Source organism: Eumetopias jubatus, unplaced genomic scaffold, assembly GCF_037043125.1.
Source record: "Eumetopias jubatus isolate StellerSeaLion01/CBP00866 unplaced genomic scaffold, mEumJub1_p1.0 scaffold_3, whole genome shotgun sequence".
Lineage (NCBI taxonomy): Eukaryota > Metazoa > Chordata > Mammalia > Carnivora > Otariidae > Eumetopias > Eumetopias jubatus.
Genome location: NW_028274809.1, coordinates 194,434,652 through 194,440,651, shown reverse-complemented (window position 1 = coordinate 194,440,651; position 6,000 = coordinate 194,434,652).

Genomic DNA, 6,000 nt, shown 5'->3' with positions numbered 1-6,000 from the left:
AGGGGCAGCCTTGGAGGAAAAACTGTAAGGGCTGATGTCTCCCCACCTCCCAAATAACATGTATAGTTTGTATAAGTTTGTAAGTGCAAATGAAGAAGCCCGCCGAGGAGAAGTCCATACCAGCAGGCCAGGCTGAAAGCATAGACCCCCATACTTCCCCAGACCTGGGTGCTGGGTCTCCACAACTGCCCGCCTGGCCCAGCACCCCACCCCATGCCGAGCACCAGCTGCCTAACCAAGAAGACCAGTGTCAGGCTAGCTGCAGGTCCCGGGATCTGCTCACCACCCACCATGTCCACATCTCAGAAAGGGGTGATCAGCCCTGGATGGGAGAGGGTTCTGCTTCTAGCCCCAGAGTCTTGCCGCCCAGCTGCATGCAGACAGACCTGACCTGCAGTGTGGGGTGAGAGGCATGACTTTGGGATAACAGCATTGGACATAAAATGGGAAGACAGGGCACCCCTCCCACTTGGACACCAGCTGGTCCCGTACCCCGGACTCTCCAATGACTCCCTTTACTGGTCTTCACAATCAAGCACAAGGTGGGTTGGGACAGGGGAGGGAACTGTCTAGTGGAGGGCATTTCAAACTGAGTCTCACAGCCAACCACGTGCTGAGAAAGCCTGACATCTGACTGGAAATAAAAGCCTGACTACAGCAGGTAGTGTGCGGTGCTTGTCAATTTCCACGGTATAAATTCTGCATTATGTAGTATTTCCACCATATAATAGGCATCGGTAGCCTCAAGAGCATGGGTTTATGTAATTTCGTAAGCTTTGTAAGCCTATATAATTTAATTTTTTAAATAATATTTTATTTATTTATTTGAAAGACAGACAGCAAGAACGAGAGACGGTACAAGCAGGGGGAGAGGGAGAGGGAGAAGCAGACTCCCAGCCAAGCAGGGAGTCCGATGCAAGGCTCGATCCCAGAACCCTGGGACCATGACCCGAGCCGAAGACAGACGCTTAACGACTGAGCCACCCAGGCGCCCTATAATTTAATTTTTAATAATGGTTTTGTTTAATAATCAGCTGGCAGAACTCCTGAAAATTTATTGGTTGGATCTTGTGAGCTGGTACCTCCAGCGCTCCAGCGGCTCACTACCTAATTGAGGGTCCTGAAATCAATTAAAAATTAAATAAACAAGATTAGTTTAAGTGAAGCTAGAATAGAATATAAAATTTTAGAACACATTATATCTGGTCAGGATAGGTATTGTCTCATAAAATTTGTGTGAGTATATCAGGTCATGACCTAAAATGTATTTATTTATGTGGGTCTTTTACTAAGAAGTCTGAGCAATTCTTGGAATCGGGACCTCCAGCTGCATTTCTGTACAATGTCGGTTTGAGAGTAGCTGGAGGCGCCCCACCCATTAGTACAGCTATAGTCTGACTTAGGAGAGCCACTGGGGCAACGAGCCTCGAACTGTTTGCCTGCCCTCCAGGGGAGGCTCTGAGGGAAAAGGGAGGGGTCCTTCCCATGTGCACTGGGTCGCTGAGGTCAAACCTGATGGTAGTGTTTTCGAGCAAGGACGGTCCTCTCTTGACACCGAGGGCACCATTTCCTCAGGTGCGGTGATAAACAAGGTCACGCCCTTCCTGTGGGGAGCCGGAGATCAGCCTCCCTGCAGGAGAGGATGTCTGCCCACGTGGGGCTGCAGCAGGAGGGGATGGTTGATGAGTTGGTACCTGCTGCCATATTGTCCTTCCTTCAGTTTTTTCTTTTTATTTCAAGATAACTATAGATTCACACGCATTATGAGGAATAATGCAAAGATCCCATGTTTCCTCCACTGGTGACATCTTGAAGGGCTGTGGTGACTGCACCCAAGAGCCCGGCTGGAAGACTGCATGGATCCGATCCTCCCACTAGGACGGCATGTTCCACGTGCCCTCGCGTGTGTGTGTGTGTGTGTGTGTGTGTGTGTCTGTGTGTGTTCAGATCTGTGTGATTCTGTCACGTGTGGATTCCTGGGGCCACCGGCACTGCCACGACGCAGACCATTTCCATCCACAGGGTACCTCCTCCCCCTTCCCTGACCCCTGAGAGCCCCTGTCTGCTCTCCCCCTCCACAGTTTGTCATTCCACAATACTGTGTAGGAGTCGTGGGGCCTGTGTGATAGGCTGCCCTCACTCGCATCAGCAGTTCCTCTTTGTTGCTGAGTAGAGTTTGGACACCCCCCGCCCCCATCGTCGAAGGACAGGTTGGAGGTTGTTTCTGGGTCGTGCAGATCATCAACAAGCTGCAGTGAGCACTGGTGGCTTTATGTGCATGATGTCTTTGGAAGGATGTTTTCTCCCTGCAAGAGGAACATAGGCCCACTGTCACCTTGGGTCACCAGAGGCCGCCCTCAGCACCCCCTCCAAGCACAGCCCAGAGGACAGAAGGGGCAGAGGCCTGGAGGGGCAGCTGACTTCCTGAGATCCCAGAGCAAGTGGGTGAGGGGGGCTAGCATCAGCAGGTGTCAGGACATTTGCAGCATCAGCGGGGTGGAAAGGAAAGAGCCCCACCCTTGCCCTGGGGTGGGGGTGACAATGAAAAAGCCACCAGGGACCCAGGTGGGGGAGGAGGGGCTGGCGGAGTCTGGTCTGATTGCTGTCCCATTCCCCACGTACCACTGGTCCTAGGGCCACCTGCCCCCACTTTACAAGGACACTTTGAAATAATCTGGGGGAACAGTTACGTTCACACCAAAGTATCTGGAAGGAATTGAAGATAAGTGGTACGGCACAGCCCATGCGCGAGGTCAAGCTGTGTCAGTCCTTCACTTCTCATGCTCGAAGGTAAATGAAGTGTACCGACGCCCACAGACACGGTGTTTGCTCTGGAGACCCCAGCTTTGCCTTTCCTCCTCTCTGTGGTCGCTGGCCCCTGTGACGTGCACTCTGGCAGATTCCCTTCTCAGCAGCTGCCACCATCCACTCCCTCTGGGGCCACCCACACCCTTGAGGTTGTGGGGAGCGAGGGCCGTGCCTTGGGCTTCAGGTTCCTGGACTGCTGCCTCTTCCCAGGAGGGCTTTCGGGTTTCCCTGCGGTGGGGCTGAGGTGTCCGTACCTAGAGAGGCGCCTGCCCCCGGGACTTCCTCTTCTTTTTCTCTTGTTTGCCGGTCCACACTGAGCCGAGTGCAGGCGGAGGGGAGCTACGTAGGTAGTTTAAGGGCCCTGAGGTTAGGGGTGTGTGTTGTATTTCTCCGATATTCCCGCAGGGCCTAGCAGGTTCCAGATACGTGCTGGGTGCTCACTAAAGGTTTGCTAAATAAATGAATTGCTAAACAGAGTTATGCATCCAGACAAATTAGAGGGCCACCGTATGAAATTGTATATAAATACTAATAAAACTTTGAAGGAAGCAAAGAGAAATAAAAATACTTGTGTTATAATAATGGGCACACAAATACATTTTTGCCCTTTTATTTTTTAAAAGACTTTATTTATTTATTTACTTCAGAGAGAATCTGAAGCAGACTCTGCACTGAGCACTGAGCCCAACTCAGGGCTCAATTTCACAACCCTGAGATCAAAACCTGGGCCGAAATCAAGAGTCAGACACTCAACTGACTCAGCCACCCTGGTGCCCCTTGTTGGAGATTTTAAAAGGAAAAAAATACATATATTCCTGCCATAGCTAAGGGGAAGACAAGATTTGGAGTCTAATTAATTGCTGATTTCAGGGCTGTCTTCAAAAAGTACCTTGATATTTGGCTAATTCTGGTCAAAAACAGTAGGTTAGATTTTATTATGTTAAAAAAACAGTTATTTTGAGCAAATATTCTTCATAATAAGCAATGAAGATATTACACAAATCTATTCAATGGATAAATCCATTAGACATCTAGGGTTATATTTTACTATTACTCAAATTGACAGATGATTGATATTAATAATGATTAATATTGCATTGATATTAATCAAATAGCACCCCATATAAACTTTATTTTTTGAAGGTTTTATTTTAATTCCACTTAATTAACATACGTATCATATTAGTTTCGGGTGTACAATGTAGTGATTTAACACTTCCATACATCACCTGGTGCTCATCACGACAGGTGCCCTCCTCCAGCCCCACCCCCCGTCTCCCCATCCCCCACCCACCTCCCCTCTGGTGACCAGCAGTGTGTTCTCTGTAGGGAAGAGTTTCTTGGTTTGTTTCTTGGTTTGTCTCTCTCTATTTTCCCCTTTTCTCATTTGTTTTGTGTCTTATATTCCACACATGAGTGAAATCATATGGTATTTATGTTTCTCTGACTGACTTACTTTGCTAAGCATAATATACTCTAGCTCCATCCATGTTGTTGCAAATGGCATGATTTCATTATTTTTTTATGGATGGATAATATTCCATTATATATGTACACCACTTCTTTATCCATTCACCTGTCGTTGGACACTTGGGCTGTTTCCATATCTTCGCTAAGGTAAATAATGCTGCTATAAACATTGGGGTGCATGTGTCCCCTTGAAGTAGTAATTTTGTATTCTTTGGATAAATATCCAGTAGTGCAGTTGTTGGATCCTAAGGTAGTTCTAATTTTAATGTTTTGAGGAACCTCCGTACTGTTTTCCAGAGTGGCTGCAGTCCGTACTGTTTTCCAGAGTGGCTGCAGTCCGTACTGTTTTCCAGAGTGGCTGCAGTCCGTACTGTTTTCCAGAGTGGTTTGCATTCCCATCCCTCTTTCTCCACATCCTTGACAACGCCTGTTGTTTCTTGGGTTGTTCATTTTACCATATACACTTTTTATAGGATTTTATTAGTAAGCATAAGATAGGCTTGGGCTACGCTGATTCCTCAATCGTATTGGCTTTACCCAATAAGAAGTGAGAAGTTCGTTTCTCACTTTCGTATTTTTCACTTTCACGGCTGCAGATCCCAGCGGCCCTCCAGTAGTGACTCAGGGATCCTGGCGCTTCTGTCTTATCTCTGAGTTTCAAAATGAGGCCCCTTCAATTGCCACAGCAGGAGGAGAGACTGGGAAGTATCCCAGTGGCTCTTCTCAGCTTCCAGCCAGATGCGATGTCCCTTCCTTCCCATTTCCAGGCACACGGTTCCTCGAGGAGCTGTGATGAGGGCAGGTGGTGTGGCTTCATGCTCCCCAGAAGAGCTATTGCTGCACACCAGTGAGGCCTGCCGCCACCTCCTCATGGTGGGCAGGTCAAGTGTGGATGCTTGGCCCACTTGCTCTCGGAGCACTGGGCCTACTTTCTACCAGCCACATAACACCTGGGCTCTAAGCATCCGGAAGCAACCTTAGTGTAGATGTGTTCACTGTCTGGCTTCTGTCTGTGTGGCCCAAACAACCAATATTTGAGAAATACTATTCAAAGGTGTGTTAAGACTCATCTCTCTAGATTCTCCAAATGCCTTCTCTCATAGACACCAGAGAGCTACACTCTGTGACTCCTGAGAGCCTGAATAAATCTTATCAGAGAATTATGAGTTAACATCATGTTCCTAAGTTTTTCATGAGGCAATGGGAGAAACCAGTGCATTTATTCAACAAATACCAGTGGAGCTTTCACTGTGCGTTAGCTGCTGCAGTGAACATGTCCGCGAAGGTCAGTCCCTTGAGATTACGAACATCCTTCCCTAACATGCTGAATATCCCTATGAAAAAATTCCATATGGCTTAGTTGGCCAAAACAGTTTTTTTTTTAAAAAATGAATATACTTCTGTTTATTAAATAATATAACTTGCATAAAATACCATATTTCTGTATTTTCTTTTTCACCTTGACTACCAGAAAACTCAGAGCTGAGCTTTACATTGTTGCTGTAGCTGTTTCCGCTGTAGACATTTGACACAATAGTTTCTTCCTTCAATACTTTTTTTGTACCCTTTAAAAATTATTCTATTATATACTGGTCATTTATTTTATGCCACTTCAAATCCTTTGAAAGTATTTTGATCAAATATAAATAATAAATGATTTAATTATGCTATCTTAGCAATTCATAAATATCTACTTGTTGATAGATTGATAGTTTTCAAGAA